At 36.5% G+C, this 14,407-nt stretch overlaps 1 long non-coding RNA gene across 1 annotated transcript; it reads left to right on the top strand.

The window, feature by feature from the left end:
- Positions 1 to 550: 550 nt before the first annotated feature.
- Positions 551 to 1,061, top strand: LOC135733802 (uncharacterized). The gene is made up of 3 exons (XR_010527016.2): positions 551 to 696; positions 775 to 868; positions 938 to 1,061. It is a non-coding gene; the product is annotated as an uncharacterized lncRNA (long non-coding RNA).
- The last annotated feature ends 13,346 nt before the right edge of the window (positions 1,062 to 14,407 follow it).

Raw genomic sequence — 14,407 nt, 5'->3', positions numbered from 1 at the left:
GTGCATCACTTGTTTCTCGCTGTGTAGCCGTCATCGTTGTATAACCATCATGATAAGAGCACTTGTAACCAGTGTTTCTTTTTTTTATTGTATAGCCATCAAGGCAGAGAACCTTGTGTATCACTTGTTTCTCGTTGTATAGCGGTCATGACAAGAGCACTTGTAACCAGTGTTTCTTTTTTTTATTGTATAGCCATCAAGGCAGAGAACCTTGTGTATCACTTGTTTCTCGTTGTGTATTCATTGTCATTCTCGCTGTATAACCATCATGACAAGAGCACTTGTAACCAGTGTTTCTCTTTTTATGGTATAGCCGTCAAGGCAGAGAACCTTGTGGATCACTTGTTTCTCGCTGGGTGGCCGTCGTGGCAAGAAGACCTGTAATAAGGGTCTTCCTCGGTGTTCGTTAGGTCCCACAATAGAAGTGAGTCTCTTGGGGCTGGGAACTAATCGTCGGGTCGACGATTCATAATGTGGGGGTGGAATGTAGCAGGGTGACTGAATTCGTTAGTGAGGATTTCATTCACCTGTGCTTAATTTAAGCCCCGCCCCTTTCTTGGTTGATATAAGGGATGTGTGTTTGTCATATTGCATGCGTCTTGGTATCGGCCTTGTGACGTCATCCGTGGTTGCCGCAGGCTTGGACTGTAAGCTGGTTTCCTCGTCTGCTGTGTGTTGGCTGCCCACGCCACACAGGTATGAGTAGCCGGTTTTATATAGCAAGAAATTGACCGCGGCTAATTATTTACATTTTGTTTTTGGTGGCATTGATAGCATGTCATTGATAGCATGGTGTTCCTGACTGAGTTGCTTTACTGCAAGATGGTGCGCGACTGCAGAGCGGTTTGCGCGGCGGGATCGTTCTGCGGTATGTACACTTATAGCTTTTTGTGTTAATATTTGTTTCTGTTTTTAATATTATCTTTCTGCTCAGCAGGACTTCCCTGCATAACTGAGAGCCTCTTGGGCTAGTCGCGAGAGCGTACCAATGATGAACTGTGATCGTGTATAATTGCGACTGCGTCGCTGTTTTGCCTCGACGTTTATCCCCATAGCAACCGTTGTGACTCTACTGGCTACTGGGTATTATGTCCACTATTCCTCTGACTGTGCAACTGGTTGGGCGTTTCATCTGGCCCCAGTTTATTCACTTCCACTGGTCTGAAGCACCTCATATGTATGTTTATTTGGTTTAATTTAATGTTAATGTCAATGTGTTTTGTGGTATTGGGTCTTATTTATGTGATGTGGTTAGACCCTTGGATTATTTGACATGTGTTATTATTTTGGATTGTTTTTTTTATTTTTGTGTGTTTTCAATTTTTGTCTGGTTACAGGAGCTATGGGGTTTCTGGAGGATGCAAGCAACGTCGCCATTTGTGTGGTGTATTCACACTTAGTGCTGTGTGTCTTCTGACATTTTAACCCTTCACGTGTGTGTGTGTGGGTATTTGTAGTGGATTATTTTGGCGAGTAGGTTTCCAAATTTGGCAGCCGGCCTGGACCTCCAGATACCTCTGCTCTTGAGATTCTTAAAATTGAGAATTGTTGTGTGTCTTGAGTAGCTTCTTCTTGATCATGTTTAAAATGCCAGTCTAAGTTTTAAAGTGAAATTTCCAACTATTTATAGAATATTGACAAATAAAACTTTTCTATTTTTCTATATTTGACTCATGTCCTCTCACCCACCCACTCAGAACGAACCTGTGTGCCCTTAGGGCTATTTCCCTGGGTTTCCAGGGTGGCGTAGTCGATCATATATTGTCATCTGGTAACAGTGTGGTAACTCTTACTCAACTCTAGTACCCACTCGGTGCCGTACTGCTACACGTGCTTTTGTTGTTGTACATGCATCATTTTTAAGTAGATTTAGTTCATTATTTTAATGTATTTGCAGTGTAATACATTTTCATTTTACTGGGAGATGGTTACAGATTTACATGAACCTGGGCTTTCAGTTTATAAAGATGACTGATCATGGTGAATGGCACAAAGACTGTCTGTCTGATGGGGATAGAGGTTGTGCTACTTTATCATTCTGAGATCTGTTGCCTTTCTCGTGGATAATCATTGTCATGAGTTTGACAAGTTTATTTTCTGCAGAGCATCATATAAAACTTAGGAGAACAACATGCAATGAGTCCACAGAATCTCTTTGTGCAACTTTTTGACAGGAGCTGTAAATCTGGATTTCAACTCGACTATGAATCTTGAACCAAGCACCATCACGGCATGCGTTTTCATGATTTTAAATGCAAGCGATTTAAAATGCAAGTTTTGCCATAATACATACGCATTGTGGTGTCATTTGCCTGTCGAATTAGCACTTTAGCCATAACAAATCTAAACAGCTTGATTTAGACGTCCAAGTTTAGAAATATAGATGAGAACACAGGTCGCACTGATTCTTAAATTACATTCTGAAAGAAAGACACGTGCCTATATGATTTACCTGTTTTATGATGCTTTTTCTGTGGCCACTGCTGCTTCCTGTGTGGGCGCTAAGTCTTCAGATATTTTTTTTTTGCAGAGGCTAAAATTGCACTGAACTCGGGACCTTCAATGAGCCTATGCGACTGTGCACATGCACAATTTAAAGATTACATTGGTTGTAGAGTACTCTAGATTATATTGCATTTCTTTCAAAAGATCCTTCTTAACATTACACAATGCACCTTTAGGTGACCATGCATAACCAGCTGGATGTTGGTCAGTATACTGAAACAGTGTATTCTTTAAGCAGTTTTGGGCTTAAAGTGACAATTACCTAATGTTTTCTGTGTCACAAATTTTCATACACACCAATGGTGAGGCTAAGGGCCAGGGTGGCACTGGCCCACTCAGATTGGCGGCTGGCCCACCCAGTCAGAGGAGAAACAAAAGCAAAGAAATCACCCATAAATGATCTCTTTAATAATAATCGATCAAATACGCATCATTTAGAAATAAATACCTTGAATTACCTGTTTGTTATAAAAAGAAAGATTATCATTTGCATGTGTTTCTAAACCTTACAAGTGTTAACATTCAAGCCATTTTAAACAATTTGAGCGCAAGATGTTAAAGTGCAATGTTTTCTGTGCCCAAAGATGCACACACATATTCAAATGGACACGCACAGAGACACGCTATTCAAAAAGCACGCAAACACACACTCTAAAAAACAAACGGTGCTATATAGCACCAAAACAGTTGCTTTGGATCGTAACGATAGAAGAACCATTTTTAGTGCCATATAGCACCGGTGAAGAACCAGTGAAGCACCAGTGAAGCACCTGTGTAGAACCATATAGTGCTATGTAGAACCATATGTGGTGCTATATGGCCCCTATATGGTTCTACACTGGTGCTTCACTGGTGCTTCACTGGTGCTTCACTGGTTCTTCACCGGTGCTATATGGCACTAAAATGGTTCTTCTATCGTTACGATCCAAAGCAATTGTTTTGGTGCTATATAGCACCGTTTGTTTTTTTAGACAGGACACATACACCTCAGATTATCTTGAAATACCACTTGGCAAGTATTATCATGTAAATAGCCAGTTATTTCTTAAAGTGAACACAAACAAATGTGTCTGTGCCTATCCAGTCTTAAAATGGCAGTATACCCACAAACTTATGCAATCTGCTTATGTTTGTGTACTTATGTTAATCAAACAACAGAGGACAAAAGGAATCTGTTCCTAAATATTGTTATACTTTATAGGGGTGGGTCGATCCGAATATTCTGTATCGGTATTAGTCCGATATTGGTGAAAATGGGGAGAATTCGGGGAGAACTACATACCAACTCGGACCTTAACTGTCAAGGCGACTTGGCGTAAAGGCGACTTACTGAGCAACATGCCATAAAAGCGTGACATAAGCAACATGCTATAAAGAGCGGCAAGTAGAAACCGTAGCTAAGCATAAGCAATAGATGAGACCTGTCCAGAGGTTCATGATATGAGATGATGTTTATCATACTTAAGTTATGGTTTACTTCACACATTTATGTACTAGTAAAGTTTAACCTCCGTTGTGGATGTGCACCATAACTGTGCGTTTTTAAATACATCCAGTCAAAGCATGTGCTTCATAACATTAAGCAGCTTTAAGTCTTTTGCTATCATTTTTGCGAATTGCTGTGTCGTGTTGTCCTCTCACCTGTTCTCAGTCAAGATGTAATGCTCGTATCACTCTCTGGTAAGTTATCTCTTGATGTATGATGTTTAAATATGAGATGATATGAAATGATGTTTATCATACTTAGGTTTACTTCACACATTTAGTTAACATTTTTATGGCTAACAAATGTATTATTTGCAGCTTAATTGATTAAAATGGCAATAGAGATGGTATTGGATCGGGATTGGTATCGACAGATTCTAAAGGTTGTGGTATCAACATCGGTATCAGACAAGAAAATGTGGTATCGGCCCAGCCCTAATACTTTACTTGGTATTTTATTATTTTCTATTGTTATATGCTTATGATTTATTGATTTGTTCTTATTTTATTTTCCTTATTATTATTACCCTTATTTGACTAGAAAGAAAACTCATTGAGATTAAAAATCTCTTTTCCAAGAGCGTCCTGGCCAAGACAGGCAGCAGCACAAATTAACAAGGTTACAGACATAACAACATGTAACATATAACATAAAACACAGTACAATAAATAGTAAGTTACAAGGTTATAAAATATCCAAAGTTTCATATATATATATATATATATATATATATATATATATATATATATATATATATATATATATATATATATATATATATATATATATATATATATATATATATATATATATATGCACAGGGGGCCGCATACTTAAAAGCCCCTTTTCCCAATTCAGACCGAACTTGAGGGACAGACAAAACTAATAGGTCCTCAGAATGAAGACAATATCCTGTACCTTTCTTTTTAATGTAAGATTGAAGGTATGGGGGAAGCAGACCGAGAATAGCTTTATAGATAAAAATGAACCAATGAGTAAGTCTACGGGTAGACAATGCAGACCAACCAACCCTCTCATACAAAGAACAGTGATGAGTTAGTGCTTTAAAATTTGTGATAAACCTAAGAGCTCCATGATAAACAGGATCCAACAATTTCAAACTTGTTATGGACGCATGCATGTATATAACATCGCCATAGTCCAGCACTGACAAGAAGGTGGCAGCAACAAGTCTCCTTTTGGCCTCAAAAGAAAAACGCGACTTGTTTCTAAAATAAAAACCCAGTTTCAATTTAGTTTTTTTACCAGCTGCTGAATGTGAGGTTTGAAAGAGAGTGAGTCATCAATTGTGATACCTAAATACTTGTATTGAGATACTGACTCAATTTCGAAGCCCTGAGAAGTAGTGATGGGTAGAAGGTTATGTAACTTTGATTTTGCACTGGAAAACAACATAAGTTTTGTTTTGTCGTCATTCAGGACTAGTTTTAAATCGAACAAGGTACTTTGTACAATATCAAAAGCAAGTTGTAGCTGACAAAGAGCTTGATTTGGAGTTGTTGCAGAGCAGTAAATCACAGTATCATCGGCATAGAAATGGAAATTCGCATTTGAAACATTTTGATCAAGACTGTTGATATATAATATAAATAAAAGTGGTCCCAGCACTGATCCCTGGGGCACACCCTTGGATATACTAAGAGGGCTGGAAATGAAGCCATCTGCCTTTACGCACCGAGATCTACCTGATAAATAATTATTAAACCAGCAAACTGTTTGTTCTGACAACCCACAATTGAGAAGTCTTTGTTTCAATATTGCATGATCCACAGTATCAAAAGCCTTCGATAGGTCAATGAAAAGAGCTGCACAATGTTGTCTCTTATCTAAAGAATCAATCAAATCATTTACTACTTTTAGGGCTGCGGTAGTTGTGCTGTGTTTTTTCGAAAACCTGACTGAAAATTAGACAGAATATTGTTTGCATTTAGAAACTCTTTCAATTGTTCATTCACTAGAGTTTCCATAACCTTTGCCAAGACAGACAACTTTGAGATGGGTCTGTAATTATTTAAATCTGTCGGGTCTCCCCCTTTTAACAGAGGAAGAACAAATACGGATTTCCATATAAGTGGAATTTCATTTGTATCCAGAGAAAGATTAAAAAGGTATGTCAAAGGCGGTGCAATAAAATCAGATGCCAACTGTAGAAAATAAGGCTCCAAGTTATTTTCCTTATATCCATTTTTTGATGATCCGAAAATTTTCCGATCCATGACTAAAAAAAACGTAATGTAATCCATGTAATCACTATATTGTAAAATTATGTCATTTAAAAGTATGCATTGAGGTCCACTCAGTTTAAACATTTTGGCCTCATCCCTGTTACACACAAAAAATGAAAAGCACTCACAACTCAACTGAAAAACTTTTGCAGCAGCACATTCAATGCAAACAGTGAGGACTGTGCAGTGTTTTATTTGTATTTATTGCTAATGTTAAATCAGATTGTTGACATAAAATGTCATAACTAATATATTTACATTTAATACAGATGCCTAAAAAGAAAAACAAGATGAGTAATGTGATTAAAATAAAAAAATAAAATAAACAGTTGCTTGCCAGTTGCATGGTTGTAGTAGCCTACATTACGGTTATATGTAAAGTTCTGCATTCAGAAATTACATATTTTATCCCAAAAATGTCGAGCTCTGGCCTGCCATCTCAGTTTCTGACTCAAACTGGTTCCCGCACAGGCGTGTACGCATAGAGTGCATAATGTGACTACATTTAGTTTAATTCAGTAGCCTACATAAATTTTTTATAGAATAAATAAAACTAAAAAAGTAACCTACATTACTTTTTTGAAAAAGTAACTCAAATATGAATGTGTACATTTACATATGAAAATCTTATATGTGGAAAATCTTTGATAAGATAAATGAAACTCACTGTCAACAATCTGTCCAAGTTTAATACTAAATTATCTGAATTGATTTGGATTGTTAAAAAGACTTTCTATAAAAACAAGTACATACTGTAAGTTTACCTTTTCCACAAACTTTTTACTACAGTAAAATTATCTTCATCTCAGCTACAGAATCTTTAATGCTGTTGTTGCTCTTACACATTACACATAATCTCATGCTGCTGTTTGTGCTGTTTAGCCAAACATTTTGTAACAGCACGAGCCAATAGTGAGTTTCACATCATAAATACAGGACCATAAGTACACACTTACTATCTGTTATATCTACTTATGGGCAAATGAACAATAGCTGCAAAACAAAACTGAACAACACACTGATGTCCCTCATTCACATACAATATAAGCATTAATTTCAGACACACAAAACAATACCTGAGCAGATTTATTAAAAATACAGGGGCAGTAAAGACTTGATCCTGTAAACAATGTGACAATAATTGATGTGTAGTTAAATCCATAAAGAAAAGATAATACTCACAGAGAACTAGAGGAAGAGAAATCAACTCCATAATGATCTACTGATGACTGACCCTTACACATTAAAACACTTTGTGCTAAAACCTCAAAACTTCCTGTACAATACCATGTAGCTAGTTGTATTTTGATGTGCGTATATAAAACTTGTTACACATTAGTAATGTATGACATTTTCATACAGAATCAAATGGAGTAATACAACATTCCTTTGTCATTGACTGCACATAATAGTGATACTATTTGTAAATTAATGGATTAAATCTATTTAAAGCTGATGACTGATGTCTTTTTTACACATTGGTTTACAACAAAGAACGGAAACTAAAACCACAATGAGCTAAACTACATTAAAGCCCTAACACTGATGTGTGTGCTGCTATACCTGTGACTATAGACAACAGTGATGCTTGAGAAGACATAATAACTATCATTTGTGCTACAGATATTAACGATACCAGAGATCAAGATTGTTAAGGAGTTTGATGTTACAGTATGTTTTTAAGCATTTAGACTTGCTTACTGGATTATACATCAAGTTAAAAACCTCACAGATGCATCTGTTATCTAATGCATTTGTTTTGACTAAATGATGACATGAGTGTTTCAACAGATGCCTTACGGGTTCAGAGGAAGCTGTAATCCCTTTAGATGTTGAAAAGCCCTCCTGATGTTTACTCTTGTTTAACTGGAGACTCTCCGCAATTTGAGCTTTCACAGTTTTAACAGATGATTTCCCCAGGTGTAAGAACATAATAAACTGACATATTTACACAGCGGTCCCCATGATCGGCGTTGGAAATTTTACAGATTATAAGCCGTCATAGATGACACGTCTAAACTCTGAACAACTGTTGCCTTAACAAGCTACACAGTCCCATCCGGAGCACATGAGATGAAGTAGCTGCCGTCTCCTCTGCTTTGTTTATGAATGTGACATCATTGAGCAAAGATTAATTAACAACGACTTAAATTAACAATCATTATTATACTCATAGCATTGTGACTTGAGGCAAGGTAATGAGATCATTTTAAACACTGATTTTTTCCTAAATATTCAATAACAGATTTTTGTTTATTTTAACTGAAAAAAATTTACAGATTGCAGCTTTAAATGTCCTAATATAACTATTAGGACATTTAAGCTAAACCTGGATTAATCTAAACCCTCTCCGGGAAACTGTCCCAATGTTTTATAGTGCCCATATTATGAAAAACTAACTTTTTATGGGTTTTGTGGTGTTCTTTTGTGTGTCTGGTGCTTCCACACACATACAAACTTGAAAAAATCCATCCATGCTGTTTTGAGTGAGATACAGGTTTCTGAATGTCCTCTGCCTTGAGTCTTAGATTGCACGGTTTCACAATCAGCTCCGTTGTTACGTAACTAGCCTTGTCGTCACATTCTGTTTTAATTTTCCGGCCCACCACCCCACTACCCAGGTCTCCACCCACCAGGTAACTAAAGGGCAGTCACTTCACTGATATACTCTATACTGTTATCATGTCTCAAGGAAATAACAGCGCTATTTGGATATTATGTATTATACTCTCGCCTACTTTTAAAAACAAAGTTTTAACGTGTTTTTATCGGAACCTAAAGTGTAATCTACAGTGTTACGATATTCTATTACAAGACGTTCATGCAAAATCTGATGTAAACAGACTATATATCTATATTTCACGGATTATACGCATTAGTGGACAAACATTTGATGTATTTTATTGGACGGTTTTCATGGATTATTCACACATCTGAAACAGACTGGATCCGATTTGCGATCGTTATATCAACACAACGGTAAGAAGTCACATTTATATTCTGCATGTTGTCATCTGGACTTCTTTCACAAAATACTACATTTATGATGCTAGAGCATCTGTACCTCAAAACAGAGCCCATACTCTGATGCTAAACATCATCCCGCCCATGAATTAGTGCACATCGAGGAGGTGAACTTGTGTGTGTGTTTTAGCATTGAGAACAATGAGGTGGCTAACCGCTATGCTAGTTAGTTTGCAGAGTGGTTTCTCCTGACCATACTCTTCGAAAGTTAAAATAAATATTTGCTTATACTTTACAATTCTACATGAACTAACTAAGTAATAGTGTTTTGCCAAACTAAACGTGTTTTGCCAAACTAATCAAGACCGGGCCTTACCGACCTGGCTTTTCCGACAAGCCTAACGTACCCCCGAGTGTCTATCAATTTCCCAAGATACGGCGGTCCTCCTGCTAGATTCTAGCAATTAGCATGCTGTCCACAAGCAGTATACATCCTCTGACGGGGCTAAATTTCTGTAATTTGCGAAAATAATGCATTTGAAAATGTTTTATAACGGGAATATGTTAGCATTGTCCAGGGCAAAACAAGTCTATTGTTGAGACTGCTACATCACAATTTACTCTGGAATCATTATGTGTCATGAGTTTCTTCTCCTGGAATGTACTTATTAGTGATACTTTTTTGCTTGATTTGTCTGTTGGCAATACATAAACCGTTAATAATAATATATAAAATAATAATACAGCCTGTACTGCTGGCGATACCATTGCGCATGCGCACATGACGTTAGTAGTGGGGCGTGGCCAAAGGAACAGCAGCTCATAAATATGTAATGACCACCGCAAAATGGCACAATCTGAAATGCACTGAAACAGAGGCTATTAGACATGGGTAACAATCTTTTCCTACAAGCTATTTCGAGCAAATAACCAACCCATTCTCACCAAAAAGCGTACAAATGACACGCAGTGTGATTATCGTGCAATAGATACGCCAAATTCCGATTTTGCGTGCATATGATACGCCAGTCCTTCCCATTCACTTATATGGCGAATCGTTTCGTGACGTTTTATTTATTGTTTTCTCATTTGTTTCTGTTTTTTTTACCATTTTCGCTTGGGTTTAGGGTTAGAACAACTTTTTGTTATATAAAAATGACATCCTAACCCAAACCCCAACTTTAACCCCAACTCCAAGCGACCATGGCTTAAATATAGATAAAAACTTAGAGAAACCTGTATATTAAATAACCTGCTTAAACAAATGTGAAATCTAACCCTAAACCCAAGCGAAAATGGTTTAAAAAACAGAAAACAAATGAGAAAACAATAAATAAAACGTCACGAAACTAGGGTTGCCACCTGTCCCGGTTTTACCGGGATTGTCCTTCTTTTTACTAACCTGTCCCGGGAAAATTATCAACTCTCCCGGGACACTGAATGTCCCGGTTTTCGAAAGCTATGTGAATATATTATTTAGCGCGCGCACGGCAGAGACGGAGACCTTGCGTCTGTGTGTGCCTCAATAAACGCATGTAAGACCGAGAGCATCCTGATTGGCCTGTTTCGGTAAATCAGCCAATCAATTGTCAGTGTGGGTGGGCTTTTATCTCTTCTCCCGAACCGAATTATCTAGAAACAGGAGCGCCGTCAGCGCCCCAAAGGCGAAAATATAAGACACATTTTACGCCAGACTACACGAAAGTGTACCCCTGTCTTAAAAGAGTTAAAAGTAATAACAATCTTGCATGCTGTACAGTTTGTAACAGTGACAGCATTGCCCAGGGGGGTTAAAATGATTGTAAAATACATGTTGAGAGGTGAGTTCAACAAGTTTAATTTCATTTTTCAGGCCGGCTAGTTGCTATTTAGACCTGTTTAAATGGAATATAAATAAAACAGTTTACATTAATAGTATAAGGAGCTTATATAAATTGTAAAAGTGATTTACATATTTTAATATAATTAACAAATAATTGGGTAACACTTTACAATAAGGTTCATTAGTTAACATTAGTTTACTACATTAGTTAACATGAACTAGTAATGAACTGCACTTATAAAGCTATTTTTTAAATCTTTGTTAATGTTAATAATACATCATTTAAATCTTGTTAACAAAGTTAATGCACTGTGAATTAACATGAATAAACCATGAATAGCTGTATTTTTGTTAAGTAATGTAAACAAAGATTAACAAATACACATGTACGGCTTATGATTAGTTCATGTTAGTTAATACATTAACTAATGTTAACAAATAAGAATTGTAAAGTGTTGCCAATAATTGCATAGGTCTATAGAAATATTATGCTATGGGGGGGGTTAGGGTTAGGGGAAATGAATGAAACGGACAACACATCTCACAGAGTAACAAGAACCATAGAGACGAGAAAACCACATCCACAATATCATAGCAACCATCTTACAACAGCCTAGAAACCACATAGCAGCTCACTTAAAGTCACATAGCAACCACTACAAAGAAAGTTTCCAACAGTTTCAGTCACATGATGATTGTGCATCAAACTGATTGTTGTAAGGAGAAACTGAGAGATGAAGAAGTTGCTGGAGTTCATGATCATCATCATCCTCTATAAATGTACAATAATCTGGTTCATGACTGTTTGTTGTTTAAACTCAGATTGTGTTAAACTCATAGGGGCAGTTTCCTGGACAGGGGTTAGCTTAAACCAGGACTAGGCCTTAGATAAATTGGGATATTTAAGTCAATTTTTAAAAGCATAATTTATAAATAAACATTACTGGTGTGAATCTTCAAAAACAACAATAGCACTGATATATTTTAAGATATTTCAGAGTCAGATATTTTTAATCCAGACAACAGTAAAATTTAAGTTATTCTGGGACAAAGCTTAAGCCCTGTCTGGGAAACCGCCCAATAGGACTCATAGCGCATCTTCTTTACTCTCATCTGTGTCATTGTTTAAAGATTCTCTCTGTTTGATAAACTTTATTAAACTCACACAGACCACAAAACCAAACACCAGATATAAGAGATCATGAACAGTGCTTTACTTTCATCTACAGCTGATTCAGAGAAATTAATGAATGAGGAAAAGCGAAGTTCTTACCTTCTTAAAGGGAAATAAATTTGTTAATGAAGGACTCAGTGAAACAATAATGAACACAGCGACCCCTCGTGTGTGGAAGTCAAATAACATCTTCACTACACAATCATCCAATTATATATTGCTGCAGTAGAGGAGGCTGCAGTTTCAGGACTGCAGTTCTGTTCTAAGACCCTGGTGACAGCGCCATCTTTTGGAGAGCTGACAAACTTCAACCAATGCAGTATTTCACCAAATACTAACAACTCTATACTAACAAAGTCAAACTTTTTGACGTTTTAAGCAATTTTGTTGTCAAGAGCTCCATGTTGAGCTATGTATTAACTTAATCATTATAAAATAAATAAGCTCATCATCAGGTAAAATTAAAATTGTATAATATGCTATGGTCATCTTAACAGTTATTTCAAAGGGTTGAGAGAAGACACAAGAAGGAATCTGGGGACAGATTCAATATATATATATGTATTTAATACAAAAATATATAATAATAGACAAACAACAAGATATAATAACAATAAGAATATTACAACACTAAAACAAAAATCAAACAACTCCTCTTTCACCCATCTTTAATCCAGTAAAGCTTTATAAAAACTTAAGATCGAGACAGACATCAGGTATCTCTGTTATAACAAATTTCATATTAATTGACCTCCAGTCCCAGTGGAAAGACACTTGGCATATATTGCTGCCCGATATGTATCAACATCACAACCTGAGGGAATGATCACTTAACAGTTAAGCACACACACATGATAAACCATATAATACATCAATATTAATACTATTATTAATATAATACTAATATTAATCAGGCTTAATACTAGAAATGATTATATTACAAATTGTATTTCGATGCTTAGGCAATAAGCATTGTTTTTTTTCAAACATATGTCAATAAAGCCTCTTTTAATTGACAAACGAAAACCAGAAATATGAATAGATGCCTTTTTGACTCACAACATTTCCTGATCCCTAAAGATATTTAAGCTTGGACTGTGTACTGTATGTAACACTACCTGCAGTACAGTAGCCACTAAGGGCCCTGTCATACACCTGGCACAATGCAGCACAATGCACAACGCAAGTGTTTTTTGCTAGTTTCGGCCCAGCGCAGTTATCATTTTCACGTCTAGCGTCACGTTCTTTATATAGCAAATGCATTTTCTCCAATTTGTGCAGCGTTGACCAACTAAAACCTGGTCTAAAGTCAATGGCGCAATATTGTTTTTGTTATTTAAAGAGCGCGTTAGTAAAATGCACAGAACAAAGTACAAAAACAATTCCTTCTTTTAATAAGAGACTAAAAGAACATGCACAGAACACGTGAAAAACAAAGCAGTGTCCAATTTCTTTTTATTTTCACACATCACAGTAAATATAGTACACTGACTTTATAGTACAATGAGCATTAAACTATGCAGTTTCTCATTGTGATTTGCACTTGTGGTGAGGCCACCTCACCATAACAAGAGTTTTTTTTTTGCCACACGTCATCACACATCAAACCAAGGCTAACCACACTCGAATACATTTGAAGAGTTTCCAAAGAGGTTCCAAAACGAGTTAATGCTTTTTTTAATTTTTAAAAAATCGTTTTTTAATTGTGCATTCAAGTTAATATCAATCAAACTGCAGTTTTGTTTTGATTTAAGCCTTCATATCTAAAAAAAATACAGCTAAGTAGCACAATAAAACACAATAAAAACATGATAACACAATAAAAAACGTTGTGACAAAAAAAAAAAAACTTAGTTATCTCGGAACCAAACTCTTCATTTCTAACTAGAATGCATCTCACTCAGCATCTTACAAACAGCAACAAAGAAAACATGCTTATACTCAAAAGAAGTGATATTAATAAATTGAATAAAAAACAACACGGATGGTTAAAAACTCATGATAACATTCACGAGTTCACACTTACAAATAATTCAGAACAGAGTTATTAATATGCGTATTTGGCGTGCTGTCCGAGGAGAGGGCTCCGAGCTTGTTAATGGACTGAGCCCGGAGCGCTTCCTGGCGGGGAGAGGGTTCCGGGCTCAGCCTTAGGCCCGAACCCAGAACAATCCCCCCTGTTCTGGTTAGTAAGGTGACTTAGGCAATCG

Source organism: Paramisgurnus dabryanus, chromosome 3 (genome assembly GCF_030506205.2).
Source record: "Paramisgurnus dabryanus chromosome 3, PD_genome_1.1, whole genome shotgun sequence".
NCBI classification, from domain to species: Eukaryota; Metazoa; Chordata; class Actinopteri; order Cypriniformes; family Cobitidae; genus Paramisgurnus; species Paramisgurnus dabryanus.
This window is presented reverse-complemented; position numbering and strand designations above follow the sequence as displayed.